Source organism: Tamandua tetradactyla, chromosome 21 (genome assembly GCF_023851605.1).
Source record: "Tamandua tetradactyla isolate mTamTet1 chromosome 21, mTamTet1.pri, whole genome shotgun sequence".
Taxonomy (NCBI): Eukaryota; Metazoa; Chordata; class Mammalia; order Pilosa; family Myrmecophagidae; genus Tamandua; species Tamandua tetradactyla.
In genome coordinates, this window is record NC_135347.1 from 2,068,754 (window position 1) to 2,091,151 (window position 22,398).

At 36.9% G+C, this 22,398-nt stretch overlaps 1 pseudogene; it reads right to left on the bottom strand.

Annotated features, from left to right (window-relative positions):
• Positions 1-9,951: 9,951 nt before the first annotated feature.
• Positions 9,952-22,398, bottom strand: part of LOC143665799 (eukaryotic peptide chain release factor subunit 1 pseudogene) — a 56,706-nt pseudogene continuing 44,259 nt past the window's right edge.

Here is a 22,398-nt window from a genome sequence, read left to right on the forward strand (position 1 = left end):
GGAGATGTGGCATGCCCAATTGTGAGTGTGGTCATTTGATTAGATAGTGATGTGAATCCACTCGTGCAAGGTGGGTCTTGATTAGTTTATGGCGGTTTTTAAAAGGGGAAACATTTTGGAGTAAGCTCAGATGGTAGAAGAACAGTTGCTTCAGAGCCAACAGAGATGCAGACATTTGGAGGTGCTTAGAGTGCCGACAGAGAGCAGATGCCTAGACACATCTCTGTTGGAGATGCAGAGCCCAACAGACATTGTCATATGCCTTCCCATGAGATGCTGAGCAAGCCAGAACCCAAAGATGTGTCCCACATCAGCTAAGCCCACAGACGCTTAGAGAGGAAACCACCAGCATCAGAAGCTAGAAGCAACAGAACCAGAAGCAAGGACCAGCAGATGTCAGCCATGCACCTTCCCAGATAGACCTTTCTTGAGTTAAACTCTCTGATGCCTTAATCTGGGCATCTTTATGGCCTTTGAACTGTAAGCTTGTAATTTAATTTATTTCCTTTTTAAAAACCTTTCCATTTCTGTTATTTTGCATTTCTGGCAGCATTTACAGACTAAAACACCTACTAAGAGAATGCTGAAGCTGCTTTGAAGATTTCTCTGCTATGGTCAACTGGCCTTGCTGTAGAAACTTAGGTACCTGCACTTTGATTCTCACATCAGGGTTCTCATATTAGGACTTGTCAGAAACAGCAAACACTGTCCTGATCTATCAGCATCTTTGCATCTGCTACATTCTATGTCCCAAGTAACAGGAACACTGTTTGTGAACCCTGAACCTGGTGCTGACCCCTGTTTGCTCTTGGCACCACTCAAACTGATAGCCTTTTGAGTCACCTGATAAGTGGATTTGAGTTGCAGTCCCAAGTATGGAATGTGCTGATTCAAAAAATCAAAGATGCCTGTTAAGGTTTATGCCACTTTTCTCTGGGGGAGGTATAATGACATACGTCAGACCAATGGATTACTAAAAACTTCATTGAAGTAGCAAGCCCTTAAATTCCTGTAAGATTTATCTCCTCCAATCTCTTTAGGAGTATGAGTACTTGATACTTCCTGATTATCAGTTCTGATTACCATTATGCCACTAATGTAGTGAGCCAGCATGGTGTTCTGTGGAATGTCAAGAGAACCAAGTTCCCTTCAGATTATATTATGGCAGACTGACAGAGAGTTAACACAGCTCTCGGAAAGACTGTGAGCAATACTATTGTCCTTCCCAGGTGAAGGAGAAATGCACTTGGTCCTGAAAATCATGCCACAGAACAAAATACTACATCTGGCACAAAAGAACAACTGAGACAACCTTGTGAAATTTTGAAAAAATGTGCCACTATCTATCATTTTTTTTTCTTTCTTTTTGTTTTTTTGCAGATGTTAGACCAGTGAAATAACCAGGGATAGGATAAGAACCTCTGCTTCTGCAAATTTTAGGTCTCTGAGTGTGGCACTCATTTTTGACTATCCTCCCCAAATGTAGCACTGCTTTTCTGATTTACTATCTTGGCCAGAGAGATGCAGGAAACAGTTTCATAATGACTCTTACTCCATAGCCTAAGAAGTCAACATGAAGATTCTACCAGCTAGCCAGTTTATCTATCACAATTATGCATGCAGAGTAGGTCTGTAGACCCACTGGACCCATATTAGATGGAGTTGGGCCAGGAATCCATCCTAACCAAAGAGTATAATGAGATTTTGAACTCGTCTGATATCAGTGTAATCTCAGACCCTGTATCAAAAGTCGTGAAAAGTTCTGAGCATTCTCACTTTTTCTCAGTGTTCATTCACTCTGATGAATGGCCTTAGCCCCTTTGTAGAAAGCCACGGTTGTAGCTACTAGATAGGCTTGATATTGCGTTGTAAGCTTTTTCTTCTGAAGTACCTGGTATTCCATTCACTTGATGAGCCCAGCATTTGACAACTATCTCAAATTTTGCAATTGTAACCACTGACATCAGCCTTCTACTCACCCTTACTTAATGTTTTGGGGACATATAAGTCAAATAATACTCTTGTTGAATAATCGTTTTTCTCCACCCTGAAAACCCAATGGTCTAGTAACTATTGCCATGGATCCTTTGCAGGTCAAAACTTTCTAGTTGCTATTTTAGCTTTGCTGACCATCACGGTAGTTTTGTCCAGCTTGCCTCTGATGGTACAGCTCATATAGTTACTGCATGAGAACTACTGTCAGCAGTATTAACTGCAAATCCCCAGCACTGTCTACTTGCCTTACATGTGGACTCAGCATGCTCTTGCAGCCAGAGAAAGTTATCAGACAGAGAGTCCCAGTGCTTCCAGTAAAATTTTATTGGCTAATGTGAAACTAGTAATGGTATTGGGATACGTGTATGACACTGACATTGTGGCCTCCAAATGAGGGAATCAATGAAGCAAGAACACTGAGGAGTTGAAAGCAATAAGCCATCCAGCACACAAATACACATAATCACTTTGCATAGGATGATACTCACTCCTTTCACTGGTAACAGCAGTTACATAGGAATACATAGGTATTCATGCAATATGCTGAGGTCAAGGAGAGAAATTAGAACATCTATGATTTTAGGAGATTGGAGTATTGTTTAAAGCTCCTACAGAGAAGGGAGAGAACTGACAAAGTAATAGAAACAAGACTGAATTGCTGGGCAATTTGACAAGTCAAATTGAGGATAGTCACCACAGTTTGGGTTTTTCGCTAGAAGCATTGATAAATCTGGTTCAGACTTGGAAAGCAAATGAGCATTGGGGCTTTTATAGGTGGGTGGGTGAAAGGATACAGGAACAAGGAAGTTGAAAACACAGGGAGATGTTTAAGTAATAAATTATGTAATCTAAGATGTAGTAGAAAATGAGGAGAGGACTGGACAAAGACTGGTAAAAGAAACTAAAAGGTTCTGGTGCAGTCATGGACCTGGCCTATCCAGCACACTTAAACAAGAGAGTTCCTACTGCATCACCATGACAAGTTAAAGTCATATTCTGGTGGGTGAGTCTCTACAACAGCAGTTTAGGCAGGAACAAATGTGAACAATTCAAAACAGAAACATGGAAACACATTCTTTGAGGAATTAATAAAATGACTTAAGGATTCAGGATAGCACAGGGGAAAATATTACAAATCAAAATGCATGGAATATTTCATGTACAGTCATTACAAAGGCTAAAATTAAATTGCTTCTTTTAAAATATATAAATTTTGCAAAATGTAGCACATGTATTGGTTAAATGAGAGAGGATAGATGGGTAAAATATATGACTAAATCTCAAAGTTGTATTGAAAAAAATGACAATGTTATAATATATTGCGTTTCCATTTCTTTATGCATTTAAAAGTTATTATTTTGGGAAGCGATCCATGGCACACAGAAAAGTAAGAGCCATGCTCAAGTGAGGTGGGCTTGGAAGAGCTTTATAGCTCTTCAAGTTTAGCCAGCCTAGTTCAGTGAGAGGGGATTGTGCCCTCACGTTAATCTAGCCTGCATAGAGTTTGTTTTCTGCTATTTCCTCAAGCACACAGACTGCTTGTGTACTTTAAAATGGCTGACTTCCCTGTGAGCCCTGAGGGTGTTCAGTGATACCACCAGAGAAGAAAAAGAAAAGACTAAATTCCAGGAGCCCAGTGTCATCCCGTCTAATATCTCCAGGTGGTGGCAGCTGAGTAAATTAGCCAGCAGGCGTTGTAACACATTCTACTGCAATTATCCCCCAAGAGTTCTGAGGGCTTGTAGGCAGGCAAAGATAAAAGGCAGCTCTGCTTCAAGACTAAGGCACTGTGAGAGGAAGAGCTGCTTCCTTTGCAATTTTACTCAGTTTGAGGAAATGGACCCCATAGGTCAACCGTCCTTGCAGGAAGACAATGTGCAAATAATCCCCTAGTTATACAAGAAGCTTGCATTTGAATACATTGCATATTCATATAAGATATCCAATGAAATGGCATGTGGAAAACTAACAGAATACTTAGGATATAAGGTTGGCATGCACTTCTGGGATGAAATCTGCTAAAAGCATTGTTACTCATATCTTGATGGCAAAATATTTAAATAGCTAAAATTTATTATGTGCTTCTTATGTGGTAGGCAGGCTATTCAGTTAATCCCCATACCAATCCTAAAGGTAGATACCATTATTAATCCTTTTTTACAAAATGGAAGTTAAAGATCAGAGAGTATGAATAGGTAGGCCACTCTCATTGTTAATACTGTTAGTGGAGGTAGATTTTTAATACCCATTTTTTATTTCCAACACTTTTTCAATATACACAAATAGGTTTGGTGAGTCCTAAATATACTGATTTCAATAATATAAATCAAGATTTCAAAAAATTAATGCAGACCCAGAAACTGAAGAAACTTTTAAAAAGTGTTTTTATTTATATTAAAGTCTCAAAAGTACAAGGTACAGCCATTTACCTAGTGCAGCTCTGAGGGAAAGAAGACAACTGTTAATATAATTACCTCAAGCATTTGCCACAAATCAAGAAGTAGTTGACATATAAGGTATGCATCTATATAAATCAAATAGGTGTAGCTCCCATATGCCTGCCTTTTGATGAGAACCACAAAGGGAAATTAAGTGCTATGTAATCTAGTGACAAGTTACACTTGGCCTTCCAGTTCAAAACAAAATTTTTCCAGTTCAAAATGTGTACAAACCAGATACTTACTTGCCTCCTCTCTTTCCTTCCAGAAGTTAAAGGTAAAGCTACTATCTCATGCATTTCACCCTTGGCATTTGCCATTCCTGCTTAAGTTTTCTAGTCCACAAGTCACTGGGCTGGAAAGGATAGAATACAGCAGATAATGATATACTGGTACCTAATTAGCAACTAGTTCTCTGGGGGGAGAAAAGCACCTATTGATGGCGTTCGGCAATTTTTTTGTGGAATCAATTGTTTCACAGTGGCCAGTTTCAAACTACCAAAATGATGTCACTGAATCCCTAGTTGGTAAGATATGTACAGTGGCGAACTGTTATATATTAGTGTTTTCACCATGCAGAGACAATAAATATAAATAACCTCAAGGTCATAGGTAATATAAAATTTCAGTAAAATATAAGGAAATGAGCTCAGAGTATTTATTACTTTTGTTTTTAATATAATTAATTTATGTAATGTGTATTTTATAACAGCTTTATTGACATATAAATATATGGCATAAAATTCAGTGTGTAATCCAGTGGTTTTTAGTATATTCACAGTGCTGGGCAACTACCACTGCCATCTAATTTTAGAACATTTTCATCACACCAAAAGAACCACTATACTCATTATCAGTCGTTCCACATTCTCCCCTTCCCCCAGCCCTTGGCTACCACTCATTTTTCTGCCTATTTGGATTTACCAGTTCTTGACATTTCATATAAGTGGAATCATACAATAAGTGATCTTTGTGTCTGGCTTCTTTCCTTTAGAATAATGCTCCCAAGGTTCTGCCATGTTGTAGCATGTATCAGTACTTCACTCCTTTTATCACTTAATAACATCCCATTGTATGAATGTATCACATTTTATTGCCCATTTGTCAGTTGATGGATATTTTGGTTTCCACTTTTAACTTATTATAAATAATTCTGCTATAAACAGTCATGTACAAATTTTTGTGCAGACATGTTTTCAGTTCTCTGGGATATAAATCTAGAAGTGCAATTGCTGGATCATATGGTAACCTATGTTTAACTTTTTCAGGAAATGTCAAACTGTTTTCCAAAGTGTCTGCACCATTTTACAGTCTGATCAGTAATGCATGGTTGCTCCAACTTTTCCACATCCTCTCTTCCTCTTGTATCTATCATTTTTATGTTAGCCTTCTCAGTAGGTATGGTGGTATCACATTGTGCTTTGATTTGCATTTCTGTAACAATTGCTGATTTTAATGCGCAAAAGCTTTTAATTTTGATGAAGTCTGGCTTATCTATTATTTTTTATTTTGTCTTCTGTGTTTTTAGTGTCACATCTGTGGAACCATTATTTAATCCAAGGTCATGACGATTTACTCCTAATTTCTTTTCTAAGTATTATAGTTTTAGCTCTTATATTTAGGTATGGGATCCATTTTGAGTTCATTTTGTAAGTGATTACGAGGTAAGCATCCAAATTCATTCTTTTGACTGTGGATTCCAGTTGTCCCAGCACACTTTGCTAAAAAGATTATTCTTTCTCCATTGAATTTTCTTGGCATCTCTGTTGAAACATCTAATGACCAGAAATAGGAGGGCTGATTTCTGGACGCTCAATTCTATTTCATTGACTTTGTCCATCTTAGGCCACCACTGTAGCATCTTGATGACTGAAGCTTTGTAGTATGTTTTGAAACTTGGGGTGAAGGTCATCTTACTTGTTCTGCTTTTTTCAAAATTGTTTGGCTATTCTGGGTCCTTTGTATTTCCATATGAATTTTAGGAATTTCTGGGGAAAAAAAGGGCTGGCTGGGTACTTGATAGAGATTGCATTGAAATTGCACTTCAGTTTGGGGAGTATTGCTATCTAAGTAAAATAAGTCTTCCCATCCAGAATTACGATCCCTTTCCATTTATTTAGGTCTTCTTTATTTCAACAATGTCTTATAGTTTTCAGTGTACAATTACAATGGCACTTATTTTGTTAAATTATTTACTAAGTATTTTTGTCTTTTGGGTGCTATTGTAAATGAAATTATTTGCTTAATTTCATTTTCAGATTGCTGTTATGGCTAGAAATACAATTAACTTTTGTGTCTTATCCTTGTATCTTGAAACCTTGCTTAGCCCAATTAGTAGTGTTAATAGTTTGTGTGTGTGCATGTGCATGATTATCTATATACACAATCATGCCATCTGTGAAGAGAAATAGTCTTCCTTCTTCCTTTCCAATTTGGATGTCTTTTATTTCTTCTTCTTTACTAATGCCCCAGCTAGAACCCTCCATACAATGCTGAATAGATGTGGTGAGAGCAGACATTTTTGTCTTGCTCCTGATTAGGAGGAAAGCATTCAACCTTTCATCATTAGCTATGATGTTATCTGTCAGATTTTGCAAATGGTCTTTATTATGCTAGAAAGTGTCTTTTTATTCCTAATTTGCATCATGAAGTTTTTTTCCTTAATTATGGATTTGATTTTTATCAAATTCAATTTTGACAAGTGCTTTCTCTGCATCTATTGAGATGATGGTGTTTTTTTTCCTTTATTAACATGACATACGTATTGATATTCTATAGTAAACTAGCATTGTATTTCTGTGATAAATCCCATGGAGTCATGGGTATATAATCCTTTTTATAAATTGCTGGACTTAGTATTTTTTTTTGAAGATTTTGTGACTATATTCACAAAGAGTATTGATCTGTTCTTGTGATTTCTTTATCTAGTTTTGTTATCACGATAAGAACAGCCTCATAGGGTCTGTGGAGAAGTGTTCCCTCCTCTTGTTATTTGTTGGCAGAATTTATGAAAGATGGGTATATAGCCTTTAACATATAATTTACAACACCAATATTTTGCTGTACAGGATCTCTCTGCAGAAGTTATAGAGAATGCAAAGCCTATGTTTTTCACCCCCTCTCATTTATGTGTTTGTATGTGTAAGTGTAATACATATCAGTATATTTTGATACACTCATCAGTATGTAATGCAATATATATCACCGAAGAGTACACATTGATTAAAGAAATTTTAAAAAGTAGTATCATTTCCAAATTTAAATAGTAAAAATAAAAACTACAAAAGGAATTGTATACCCTACATGTATCATGTGAAACAACAAGCATATTAAATATAAATTTACACCCGATGTCTCTGGTCTTGTCATATCAAATTAGATCCGTTTACAATGGCAAAATCCTAAAATACTCCTGTGAAAAGAGCGTCTTTGCTTTCTCTTGGGTTTTTGCAAACAACAAGCAGAGTCTAAAGCAAAAGCCTATTCTGGTGAAGTCTCCTGTGTCGTAAACACCAAAGAATTTACTCTTCTCACTGGGGTTGAGAAATCAGATTACATATTGATGGTCATTTGGACCTCAGAATACAGTGTGAGAATAAAAAATTTTGCATTTTAAGATGGACCCCATTCATTCAAATGAAGTAGGATTATTGAAACAATAGGCAGGTCTATAACCTGGGAACTAGGAGCTCTCATTCAGACCAATAAAGCTCCAAGTGACTGAGTCAAAAGCTAGTGAAGGCGGGCCACAGTGGCTCAGCGGCAAGAATGCTTGCCTATGATGCCAGAGGACCCGGGTTCGATTCCCAGTGCCTGCCCATGCAAAAAGAAAGAAAAAAATAAATAAATAAGGACAGTTACTACATGTCCAAGTTCTACTTGCCTGCTTGTGTGTGTTTACAATCATAATGGGCGGGCCACGGTGGCTCAGCAGGTAAGAATGCTTGTCTGCCAAACCCGAGGACCTGGGTTCGATTCCCGGTGCCTGCCCATGTAAAAACAAAAAACAAAACAAAACAAAAAAAAGCTGGTGAAGGACAGCAACAGACACTGAAGTGCAAAAAGTACCCAATTTGAAAACTACACACACCTCACCACCCTAGTTGCCAACTGACACTTTTTTAGACCTTGGTCCTTCAAAGTCCATTTGTTATGCTTTTTCACTGCCACCACTGGGCACGTCCTATACACTTTGTTCACTGTCACCATCTCAGGCACGCCATGACCTTGCATATCATCTGAGTCCAAGTCTAATTTACAGCCCGCTTGTGAAGCACAAGCTTCAGGTTCTCAGTCCCACTCTTGCATCCAACATGATGCCAGAAGCCGTGTCCCATCCCGTCCCACCCTGGCACTTCCCATTTCCCTCCCGCAATTTCTCATGAGAAGTGCTTGTAAGTCCCATACTCAAAACAGATGCTCCAACCCCAGCAGGAGGTTAGGATTTATAATTACATGCACAGTCATACCTGTCTTGTCTCTCATTCCAGTGAAAACCTTGCAGTTCATGTTTTAGGATCAAACCATTCACATAATCTCATGCCATCCAACACAATGAAAATACCAGCACCTCCCCTTTGCTGAGGATAGACCAAAGCAAAATAAAATAAAATTTTCTTTAATTTTTTTTTTGTTTCTGCTTAAACTGTATGTTTCATTTCTTATAACCCCAGGAAAAGCACAGAAACCCCATCATAACCATCCCAAACTGGTTGCTAGTAAGCTAGGATTATGGGAACCCTTGTCAAAGCAACTGATGCTGATGGCTCCCAACCCATGGGCACGAATGTGTCTGCAGAACAGATGGAAGAAACAGTAAACTGGCCTAAGTCTTCAAGAACTGACTTCCAAATCAATTTGTATCCTTGAAACTGACAGTGTGAAGAAGGAGGTGGTGTGACAGAGTGAAGTTGACATTGCCTTTTATTATCGCACCCTTTCAACATTAAACAGAGATCAAGAGAGAATTGATTCCAATATTTCATCGTATCTCGTCTTATGCAGTCTAAACCAAAATGAAATCCAATATTTCATTCATAGTATCTCTTCTTATGCAGTCTAAACTGAGAATGTCATGTAAATGGGTCACTGCGAAATGCAGCAATTAAATTTTTCTCCAAACAAAATGAGAAACAAACCAGTATGATATCATTTATATTAACCCTTGAAGGTTTACAGCAGTTCAAGTATTTTTGTTTCTATGAATGAAGGTTAAAAAATATTTTTTTCCAAAAATACAGGAATAAACAACCACAGAATAAAAGTAAAAACTAGAATTCTTTTCAAATTAGTCCCAATTAGGAATTTAGTTGTAGGCTGCTGCACTAACACAATGACAAACCAAAGTGTAGGGTTGGATCTAGTTTAGTTTTGGTTTTCATTTCACTGTGCAATCATGGATTAAGTTCTGGAAATGTTCCAACTGTAAAGAGGGATCTTTTTGGATTCCACCAGGGGTGTGCTCTTAGGGTTGGATGCTGGAGGGTGAGTCACCATTTGCCAGAGGCATGTCGACTACCTAGTAGTCATCAAGGTAAAAAAGTTCATCATCTCTTCCTTTGTATTCCATTCTCTGGAAATCTACTCATTACACCAAGATACTCTAATTCTACCCAATCCTTTCACAAGCTAGGATCTTTCTTGTCACTTCTCTGTGATAATGTCCAATGTAGCTCCAAATTTTTTATAGTTGTTAACAAACCACTCCAGCAGGGGAATGCTCTTAATCAACTCCTGTTCCTCTCCTGTCTCTTTGTGTGTGAAGTGAGATTTATCCTTCTCTTGTTCTGGAATTAGAGAATTTTCTCCTCTTCTGTGTCTTGGCAATGAAGAACATATCTCATTCTATCCAGATTTTCATAGACTATTAGAATCTCTACAGCTTCCATTTCCAAAGTCTTTGAAATAGTTGAAGTCTATCTTCAACTCCAAAACAGTACTTACCCATGTCCTGGCTGAGTTCATCAAAATATCATCCTATTAATTTCTTCTCTTGAATAGATTTCATGTTGGAGAGAACTTTAGTAGACAACTCAATAGTTTGGTTGAATTCATTTTCACTGCCATAGGAGACATCAACTAATTTTAAAACTTTTGATTGCAGCCTCTGATCAAACATATCAGATTGACTTAGTTCAGTTTTAAAGTCAGCTGATCCAGCTAAAATAAGACCAGCCACATTCCATTTGTCCCCAGAAATAAACAGCTGCACAGCAGTCTCGGCTACTTTTGGAACATAGTTATGTCCTTTTTCCATTCTTAAAGGGGCAAAATGCAACATGTGCTGACCTCCTCCACTGTGTTTCTTTGGAAAATCCACAATGAATTTGTGCAGAACTTCTCTTGTTTCCTCAGAGTCTTTGTGGTACAGATGCAATGGCTCCCAGGACTGAAAGGCAGTTTACTCGTGACTTAATTTTAGATTTTAGATGTAGTTCCAAACTCATGGGTTAACATTTTTGCTACTCGTGAAATCCGCTCTTTGGAAGGAATGACCAGCAAAATCATTCCTGTGACACCGTAACAACCAAGAAGGCCAAGGTTTTAAATTTGCGTGGGATCAGGATGCAATGGATTCCTACCCACAGGCCACCTCCAAGCTCTCAATGAGCTTCTTGATCTTCCAGATCTCCACATTCCCATTGGCAGCCCTGCAGTCCTTTGTCTTTCCCCTCCTCTCCCCTAAGGGTCCTGTCCTGGGCCACAATGGCTGCCCCTTCCCAGCGATAGCTCCCAGCAGGGCATCGGCTCCCTCTCTCCACGCAGCTGCTTGTGTTGCAAACAGCTCACATGGGTCCTGAGTCTATAATACTTTTTAAACAATGGCTATTTTTAACCACTGGCAAAAAAATTCCTGAACTTCAATAATCACCTCTTGCAGGTGGGTACAAGTTGGTTCCAACACACCACTAAGTTTCTCTTGCCCACCTACCCAGGTTCCCCAAAAACAGCATGCAAAAATGTTCAGGAATTTTGCTCACAGATATCTATTGGCACTTTCAGAGGGCAACTAGACTTTCTTCTGATGCTCATAGATGAAGAATGTGGGAGAGGTCCACTGGATTATTCCTTTACCACTAGTATTGATTCCCTGCTCCCTAGGATTAAAATTGTCCCAAGTTTCCCAGTGCAAAGCTTCTAATATGTCATCTCACATATGAATACTATAATATTGTGTGGTTCACTGGACTTCAGTTGGGTGGATAATGATGATTGGCAGTGCCCAGTGAACCAGGCATTAGATATGATTTTCATCTCATGGGTGAAGGAGGGCACAGAGCTCCCAATTCAAATTTTGGTTTTGATATTTCCATGGGCCCTTTAATTAGAATATCTATTAGAATAAAAACATGTTTCCAACAAAAATAATTTTTACCCTGAGGCATTACCAATGAAATAAATCTGTATTGAAAAAAACATTTCCTGAATTCCATAATAGCATCTATCTGATTTTGGATTTAATGAGTCCCCATTATTTAATAATAACAATAGTTAAATATTATACAGCTTCTACTCTCAGTAATTTTCATGTATCAACTTGCATCATTCTGACTTTAACCCTATAACCAGGAAATGTGAGAATAAGTGTCTTGCCCAAAGTTATACAACTAGTAATTGTTGGAGCTCCCTGTTCACTCCAAGGTCTGTGATGCTCTGGTTTCTTTCCTGTCCCAACAGGATGGTATTGGAAATGAAGAGCCAGCCACATTTCAGAGCCTCCTCTCGGTAACAGGGGAAGTGCTCGAGGGGTAGTTGAGAGAGCAAAACATTACAAGTTTATTTTGTCACACATAGTCTCTTTCACACAAATTTAGGTTATGCTAAATTCAGAAAAAAATTAGCAAATTTCAATCTAAAGAATGAGTATAAATCAGTGAGTAGCAATTCTGTGCAGGAAATGCAAATGAACAAAGGTAAACTTGCAAGGGATAAGTAACTTTAGTGAGTTTCAGTAATCTCTTCTGAAAAATGAAGGCCTGCTGTCATGATAAAATTTTATAGCATATGTACAGCCCCTGACATATAGCAATGTCTCAAGAAAAATAGCTATTATTAATAACCAACAATAATCGTACTAATACAACATGTTACAACAGAGGTGTATAGTAGGTGGATACAAAGAAAGAGCTACTAAAAGGCTCACGGGAATTATATTTAAATTGGATCTTGAAGAAAAAGAAGGAGATTGCCAGGAGGAAAAGGAACAGAACTATTATTTGAATCCAGGTATCTTTAATTAAAGACCTTTCCCTTTATACTTCATTATACTAATTCCATATAATTATTTGTTTAAACACTCCTGGATAGAAAATGAGCTCGTGCTTATATTCAGTTACCTAGCACAATACTTGACACAGAAAATGGGAAGCTCAGAAATGTTTTAAGTGATTTTTTTTTCACTTTATTGATGTTTAGTTAGGATTCAATAAATTGCACACATTTAAAGTATATACTTTGATAAATTTTGACATATGAACATCTGAAACTATCATGACGGTCAAGAAGATGAAACACGTATCTCCCCAGTGTCCCATCTGTTCATGACGGTCAAGAAGATGAAACACGTATCTCCCCAGTGTCCCATCTGTTATCACCCCAAGTCTCTACATGCCCTCTACAATCCGCCCTCACCGCCTCTCTCCACTCCTGTCTCCAGGTAATCAGTAATCTGCTTTCTCTCACTGTAGATTAGTTGGCATCTTCTAGATTTTTGAATAGACTCACAGTACACATTCTTTTGTCTGGCTTTTTCCATGCAGCATAATTATTTTGGAGTTTTTCTATAGCGTTACTGCTGATTAATTGTCTTTTATATGGCTACATCATACCCTGTCTGTCCATTCACAATCTAATGGGCACTTGGGTTGTTTTAAGTTTTATCTATTACTAAAAAAGCTGCTACAATCAATCATGTACAAGTCTGTGTGTGGACATACATTTTCATGTCTCCTTGTCATTACCTAGAAATGGAATGCCTGAGCTGTATCATGAATATATATTACACTTTTTAAGAAACTTTAAAAAGTCTCCCCACGTGCTTGTTCAAGTCTGCATTCTCGCTGTGAGTTCTGGTTCGTTCACATCCTCGCTAACACTTGCAATGGTCAATCTTTTAAATGGTTCCTATTTAAAGAGTGCATAGTAGTATTTAATTGTGGTATTGTTAACATTTCCATAATGACTAATGATGCTAAGCCTCTGTTCAGGTACTTTTGTCCTACCCATATATCTTCTTTAGTTCTGTCTATCAAAATTTTTCGTCTATTTTCAAATGGTTTGTTTATTTTATTGAATTGTTAAGAGGCTTTGAAAAATTATATATAGTCTAGATACAAGTACTTTGTTGGATATATGCTTTGCAAATAAAACTTTCTCCTAGTCTGTTGCTTGACTTCTTATTCTCTTTTTTTTTTTTTTTTTTTTTTTTTTTTTTTTTAAAGGAAAGACAGAGAGAAGGAAGGAAGGAAGGAAGAAAGGGAAACATCTTTTTTTTAAACATTTTCTTGTTTTATTGTATTCTGTTTCTCCGTTTTTTGTTACATGGGCTGGGGCCGGGAATCGAACCGAGGTCCTCCGGCATAGCAGGCAAGCACTTTGCCCGCTGAGCCACCGCGGCCCGCCCGACTTCTTATTCTCTTAACAGTGAATTTTGTAGCATAAACATTCTTAGTGTGATAAAGTCAAATTTGATGTTTTCCTTTATAGTTCTTACTTTTTGTGCCAGATTTAAGAAATCTTTACTAATTCCAAGGACAATTAAAATTTTCTCTTGTGTTTTCTTCTTCAAAATTTATAGTTTTAGCCCTTACATTAAAGTCTATGGTTCATTTCAAGTGAATTTTTCTGTATGCTGTGTGGGAAAAGCCAGAGATTTATTTTATTTTGTTTTTCCAATATTATCCTTTTCCCATTGCAAATTGACAACTGTTCTAGTTTGCTAGCTGCCAGAATGCAATATACCAGAAACGGAATAGCTTTTAAAAGGGGAACTTAATAAGTTGCTAGTTTACAGTTCTAAGGCTGAGAAAATGTCCCAATTAAACAAGTCTATAGAAATGTCCGATCTAAGGCATCCAGGGAAAGATACCTTGGTTCAAGAAGGTCGATGAAATTCAGGTTTTCTCTCTCAAGTGAAAAGGCACATGGTGACACAGTCATGGTTTCTCTCTCAGCTGGATGGGCGCATGGCGAGCACGGCATCATCTGCTAGCTGTCTCTTCTGGTTTCCTGTTTCATGAAGCTCCCCAGGAGGCTTCCCTGTCTCCAAGGGTCACTGGCTGGTAGACTCTCTGCTTCTCATGGCTATGTCATTGTCTGCTCTCTCAGAATCTCTGGCTTTCTCCAAAATGTTTCCTCTTTTATAGGATTCCAATAAACTAATCAAGACACACCCAAATGGGTGGAGACATGCCTCCACTTGATCCTACTGAACAACCACTCTTGATTAGATCACATCTCCAGGGGGATGATCTAATTGTGGTTTCAAGCATACAGTACTGAATAGGGATTAGAAGAAATGACTGCCTTTACAAAAAATGGGATTAGGATTAAAACGTGGCTTTTCTAGGGTACATACATCCTTTCAAAGCAGCACAGCAACTAATTGCCCATATATTTGTAGATCTATTTCTGTACTTTATTCTGTTTCATAAATCTATGCCTATCTTTATTACCTATTCCAGATGCTCTTGATTACGTAGCTTTAAATCAATCTTTAATCGGGGAATTTTTGTTTCTACAAAAGTAGAAATTTTGTTCTACTTTGTTCTTTTTCACACTTTTTTGGTTGCTCTAGGTTCTAAACTTAGTGACTTAAAAAACCCTGCTGTGACTTTTCTTGGAATTGCATCAAATCTATAGATCAATTTGGTGACAATTCACAACTTCACAATATGAGTCTTTTGATTCATGAACATATCTCTCCATTAATTCAGATCTTCTTTACTCTCAGCAATGTTTTGTAGTTTTCACAGTATAAATCTTGCACACTCAAATGAATAATTTATATTTTTGTTGCTATTATAATTACCATTGTTTTTCACTTGAATTGACCATTATTTTTGCTGATACTTAGAAATACAGTTGATTTTTGTATGTTGACCTTATATCCTGTGAAAACTGCTAAACTCATTTTTGGAGGGCTAATTTCTTTTTGGTAGATAACAGGATCATATCATCTACTCAGAAAAATATTTTTACTTGTTCTTTTCCAGTGATGTCTTTTTTTTTTTTCTTTTCTGTTGCCTATTGTATTGGTTAGAAACTCCAGTTCAATGTTTAATATAAATAGTGAGAAGGGGCATTCTTGCATTGTTTCTGATCTTAAGGGAAAAGCATTCTGTCTTTCACCATTCAGTCAGATATTAGCTATAAGTTTTCTGTAGATGCCTTTTATTAGGCTAAGGGAGTCCCTTCCTATCCTTCATTCTCTGAGAGTTCTTACTGTAAATGGATGCAGGATTTTGTCAAGGTATTTTTCTGCATCCATTGAAATAATAATATGGTTTTTATTTTTTAGTTTGTTAATAAAGTACAGCATTGATTGAATTTCAAATGTTAAACCAACATTGCCTTCTGTGATAAATAAAAACCTGTTTTTTAAAAAACTATATTGTTGAATTTACATGTTATATTATAAATTATATATGTACATATAACTGAATTTTATTTGCTAAATTTTTTGTTTAGAATTCTGGTGTCTGTGTTCATGGGGAATATTGATCTGAAGTTTTCTTGTAATGTTTTCCCTTTTTTTCTAATCTGGGCATTAGTATAATCTAGGCCTCAGAAAATGACTTCTACTTACTTTTCTGGAAGATTCTGTGTAGAATTTATGTTATTTTTTCATTAAATATATATATTTTAAAATCTATAGAATTTTACTGATCTCTTCTCTCTGATTACTGGTACTGGTATTACATGTCTTCTGTCTTTTCTTCTCTGATTAGCTTGGCTACAGGTTTGTTAATATTAATGGGCTCAGAGAACCAGCTTTTGGGGTCAGTGATTGTTCCTTATTTTGTTTCAATGTTCTCTGCTCTCCTCTTTATTGTTCTCTTCTTTTGCTTATTTTGCCCTTCTTTTTATAGTTTCTTAACGTGAAAGCTGATATCATTGAATTGAGACTTTACTTCTTTCCTAACATAGGTGTTTATTGCTATAAATGTCACTCTAATTACTGCTTTGATAATCATGTTTTCATTTCCTTTTAGTTGAAGATATTTTCTAACTTCTTGTTTTATTTCTTGTTTGAGCATGGGTTATTTAGAAGTGTGTTATTTAGTTTCCAAATGTTTGAGAATTTTTCAGATATCCTACTGTGGTTGTTTGAATATTTAATTTTATTGCGTCAAATAACAAAATATATGTGTGTTTTAATCCATTTTAATTTTTTGAAACTTGTTTCATGGCCCAGAATATGCCCTGTCTCTGTAAATGTTCCATATGGACTTGAAAAGAATGTGTAATGTGTTGTTTTGGGTTTTGGGGTATTCCATAACCATCAATTAGGTCATGTTATTTAAGTGTTGCTCATATCTTATGTATCCTTATTGAGTTTATGTCTAGTTATTCTATCAATTACTTAGAAGGTAGTATGGAAGTCACAAATTATAATTGTGGATTTGCCTACTTTTCTTTCAGGTCTCTGAATTTTTGATCCATGTACTTTGAAGCTTTGCATTTTTGATCCACATACTTTGAAGCTTTGATACTAAATATTTGATACTTAAATATTTAGCTGTGTGATGTCTTCCTGATGAAATCACCCTTCATCTTTCTGAAATTAACCTTTCATACCTGTAATTCAATTTTTTCTCATATTCATATAGCTCCTTCAGCTTTCTTTTGATTAGAAACAGCATAGTATATCTTTTCCCATATTTTTACTTTTACGGTATTTGTGTCTTTACATTAAAATGTATTTCATTTGTCTTGCAATTTTATCCAATATGGGGTACCCTTTCACTGTTATGTTTAGACCATTTACATATTATGTGATCATCGATATGGATGATTTCAAATCTATCATTTTTCTGTATGTTTCTATTTGACCAGCCTTCTTTGATTTAATACCTATTTGTGAATTACATAAGGATGTTACAACAGTTGTGCTACTCTTGTTATTCATTTGCTTCTCTATATGTTATAAAACCTACAATATATTTTCTATTGTATTTCCTTTAAAATAGTCAACTATTGGGTTGCCCACAGTGGCAGAGTCCTCACCTGCCATGCCGGAGACCCAGGTTCTATTCCCAGTGCCTGCCCATGCAAAAAAAAAAAAAAGCCAACTCTTTTAAAGATATTTTGAGAATTAGAAAACATGATTTTGATATTCTCACAAATTTACCATTTCCGATATAATTCGTTCCTTTGTGTAGATCCATCTGGTATTATTTTTCCTTCTGCCTGATGGACTTTTAATGTTTGTTTCAGTGCAGGCTTGCTTATGATAACTTTTTTCAATTTTAATTTTCTGATGTATAAAAAAAATCTTTATTTCACATTTGTTTTTTAAATATTTTTTTACTGGATAGAGAATTCTAGGTTGATGAAGTTTTCTTTTGATCCTTTAATGGGTGTTCCTCCACTGTCTTCTGGTTTGGAATGTTTCTTGCAAGAAATATGCTGTCATTGCTATATCAGAATGTACTCTTTTTCTCTTTTATTGCTTTTAAGACTTTCCCTTTATTGTTGGTTTTAGCCATTTTTGTTATGCTTTGCCTTCAGGTAGTTTTCTCGCGTTTCTTGTGCTGGTTGTTCATGGAGTCTCTTGGAGCCATGGGTTTATAGTTTTCATCAGATTTAGAAATTTTCAGTCATTATTCTTTCAAATGTATTTCTGTCTCCTTTTTATCTCTTCTTTAGAGTCTCTAATTACACAGATAATAGGCTGTTTGAACTCTTCCCAAAGGTCACTGAAGTTCTGATAATTTTTCCCAACTTTTTTCTCTGTGTTTCAGTTTTGATAATTTCCATTGCTATTCCTTCAAGTTCATTCATTTATTCTTCTGCAAAGACTAAACTGTTAACCCTATACAATGTATTATTACTTATCTCTGGAAGTTTGAGTTCTGTATTTGTTGTATTTCTCATGTCTCTTCTTAACATGTACATGCTCTCCTCTATATTTTGAACTTATGAAATATCTTTATAATAATTTTAATGTATCTGTCTACTAATTCTATAACTTTTGTCATTTGGGGGTCTATTTCTAGTGAATTATTTTATCTCTTCTTTATTTCTTTTTTGTATGCTCAGTACTAATTTATTGGATGTCAGGTATTTTGAACTTTACTCTGCTAGGCATTGGATACTTTTGGATTCCTTTGAATATTCTTAAAGTTTGTTTGGGGACATAGTTACGTTACTTGGAAACAGCCTGACCCTTTCCACAGTTGCTTTTAAGCTTCATCAAGCAGAACAAGAGCAGCTTTTCGCTAAAGCTAATTTTGTCCAGTATTGAGACAAGAATGTTCTGGTTGTTTTCCCTGGTGGCCCATGTATTACAAAGATTTTTCCACTCTGGCTGATGGGAACATGAACTATTTCCCATCTTTGTAATCTCTGAAACTTTTCTACCTGCTCATTTCTGATAATATTTTCCCCAGCCTTAGGTAATTTCTTCATATTAATGTCCTTATCAGTACTCAGCAAAAGGCTCAAGATGTAACCTTTCCAAATCTCTGGAGTCCTCTGTGTAACTCTCTCTCTCCTTGTACTCCACTCTGAAAATTCTAGCCACCATGGGCTCCCTGAATTTCCAACTCTGTTTTCACTATTCTGGGAGAAGTAGGACTCCATTCGAGTTTTCCCTTTGTCATGGCTAGAAAACATTCTTCAGGCAGGAAACTGCAAGAACCATCCTAGGGCTTATCTTATTCTTCTTCTTTCAGAAATTTATTTCCTATGCTATCTAGCGTCCAGTGTCTGAAATCCATCTGTTTATGTATTTTTTTCTAGTTTTTTAGTGTTTATGTAGGAAGATAAATCTGGCCTCTGTTACTGCATTGCAGCTAGAGCACACATGATCTTTTAGCCATGGATAAAATGACTCAGATTCAAGCTGGTGATTATTAATGCCATTTTTGTAGTTCTTCCCATTTGAACAAACTTATGAATCTTCTGGATATGTTCCATAACTTATTGTTGAGTTCTGCTGAATAATCCACACTTTAAATCTTCTTAGGTAAAATACTTAGGGTATAATATTTCCAGATAGACCTCTTATAATTTCTGGCTCAGCCCTACACCAGGGAAGGACTTAAAGAACTTGGAGGCGGTCATTGCAAAGCCTTTGTGGCTGTCAGGGAAGGGTTAAGGTGGCCAGACATGTCATTGAGAGTTGGAAACTCTCCAATCTTGGCTGCAAACTGTGTTGCCTGATGTCACTTGGGTCAGTAAGCACAGGAGGTGAGAGGTTCTTTGTTTCCTGCCAGTGTTGCTCATGCCTAATTCACTCTGATGTGGTTGTTGGAGTGGAGTTGCATGGAGCGTGCAGACATAGTGCACTCTAGCTCACCAGCCCTGCATCAAGTTTGACTGGTTTTTAAAGAACAGAAGCCCAGTCAAACCAGCTGTATTAAGGAGGATTCTCCAGAGAAACAGAGGGAAGGAGATTATGGGAATTGACTCATACAACATGGGGATTGGCATGTCCAAATTCCAGAGTGCAAGTGGCAAATTGGGAACTCTGATGAAATTTAGTGAAGTAGAAATCGAAATTCTTATATCCAACTGTGGAAATCATCATTTCTCCCTTTGAGGCTTTCAACTGATTGCATAAGACATTTCTCCTTGTTGAAGCCAATCTCTTTAGTTAATTGTAGATCTAATCAGCCAGAGATGTGATCAACTGACCTATGACTTAAATCCACAAAATATCCTCACAGTACCAATCAGACCAATTCTTACTTGACCAGACAACTAAACATCCAAACCTAGCCAAGTTGACACATCCAATTAACCATCATACCAGTTCAAATTAACATGTGTTTTTTGTAGAATGGGAAAATATAATATAAAGAGTTAGGTATGTATGTAGGACTCATAGGAACTGATTAAAATCATCAGGGTCAAAAAGGAGAGCAGTTACTTTCTCTCAATCTCCCCGATGGCCTCATTTTGTCCTACTCCTGCTTATCTCGGTAAATCCATTCCATGCTTCCTCCCCTGCTGACTTGCCTTCTCTTTCACTTACCCACACACAATAATCACAAGTCACCATGAAATAGTACTCTTGGCCCTGGTCCTCAGGATCTTTCAGGCTCTGTATCTCAGGAAGAACAATTTGATTGTCCTGACCTTGGCCAGGTGTTCACCTCGTTCTACTGTGGCCAGAGTTGGAGAGGAGTCACCAGAGCTCACACATCAGAAAGGGAATGCAGACATGCTTTTCTAATTGCATTGACCGTGGTCAAGTATTTAGAGCACCAGGCACCACGAGTAGAATAAACAAGGGAGAAAGGGGGCAATAAGAGCCTGACTTCAGCTACTATGGAGCATTGACTTTAAATGGACACTAATAAGCATACTATGGTCTTAGTCACCCTGAGGCTTCCTTGGTATGATTCAGTCCAACAAAAGGTCATGTCATGTCCCCTGATTGCTCTTCAGTCCTTTGAGGGGTTCTCTCTCATTTTGAGGAAGACACATTTCTAGATAGCTCACATTGGAAGAAATCCCATTTTAGAAGAAATTCTCTGCTCCTCATTAACTTCTCCCAGAGCCAGCTCCTTTCTAGTGTATGGTTCTTCAAGCTCAGGAAATCGCTCCCTGCAGATTGAGCAGAACTGGAGTCAATGATGGTCTTGCTTGAATGCAGCTTTGGATCTCCAGCCTCCTAAAGTGAGCGCTGGGGCACAAGCCTGAGATGCTTAAGGAATCTAGATGCAATATTTCCTCTCACTGCCTACAGTCTTTCCTCAGGGAAATTACACCCCTCTTGCCACATCTAGACTGTGAACCAGTCTATTATGTCCACGTTTTCTTTTTATTTCATTCAAGGAATCCCTGACACTTTACATATATATATATATATATATATATATATATATATATATATATATATACACATATATATACACACACACACACACACACTGTTTGAGCAATGAAAGTGAAGTCCTGTAAGCCATAGGACTTACTGGTCCCAGCAGGTAATTCTATCCTAGTCAAGTCAGTATAAAATATGAAAGAGATTCTAGATTATATCACCAGTAGGGACTATTCTCAAGCAGGGTTCTAAATCCTAAACTACTATAAGTTCTGTTTTTTAGAAGTATGGAAATGTTCACTTAAAAGACTTAAATCTAAGCAAATTTGCCTACCTGGACGACCTATTGATCCCTAGGAAAACACAATGTGTGCTTAAAATTACTGCCTCTTTGTGATTCCTCTCTTCAGTTGCTTGCTCTTTAACAAAATCCTACAAAGATCCAATGGTGACTATCTGTACTTTGCAATTCAAGCTGTTTTTAGAGTGGAGAGAATTTCCCTAGAGCTGCCTCTCGCTCCCTTCCCTCACCTCTTCACCCCTGATTCATTAAAAGCCGGGTCCCTGGCTCAAGTTAAGGGAAGACTTTTAGTTATTATCCTTGGCAAAGGAACTCTCCATTGTGGCTTTGATTTGAACTTCAGCTCTTCAGAGTGCAAGGGTCACATGTGAATTTGTCATGCTTCCTGGCAAATGTTTCAGAAGTAATGAATATAGTGACATTCTCATGAAGTATTTGATTTTTAGTGTTTCTCGAATACACAATAAATTATAATTTATGAGGCATAATTGAAGAAAATTCTGGAGGAAGTTGTGTATAAGATTAGGGGGATTATTAAATCAACTTTATTGTGTTTTCAAAACTTAAAAATGGTTTACAACTATAATAAATTGCTTGAAAGTGCTATCAACCCATAAATTTTAATAATTTAATAAACAGTCTGCAGTTAAGTTGGGCTCATGGCCAAA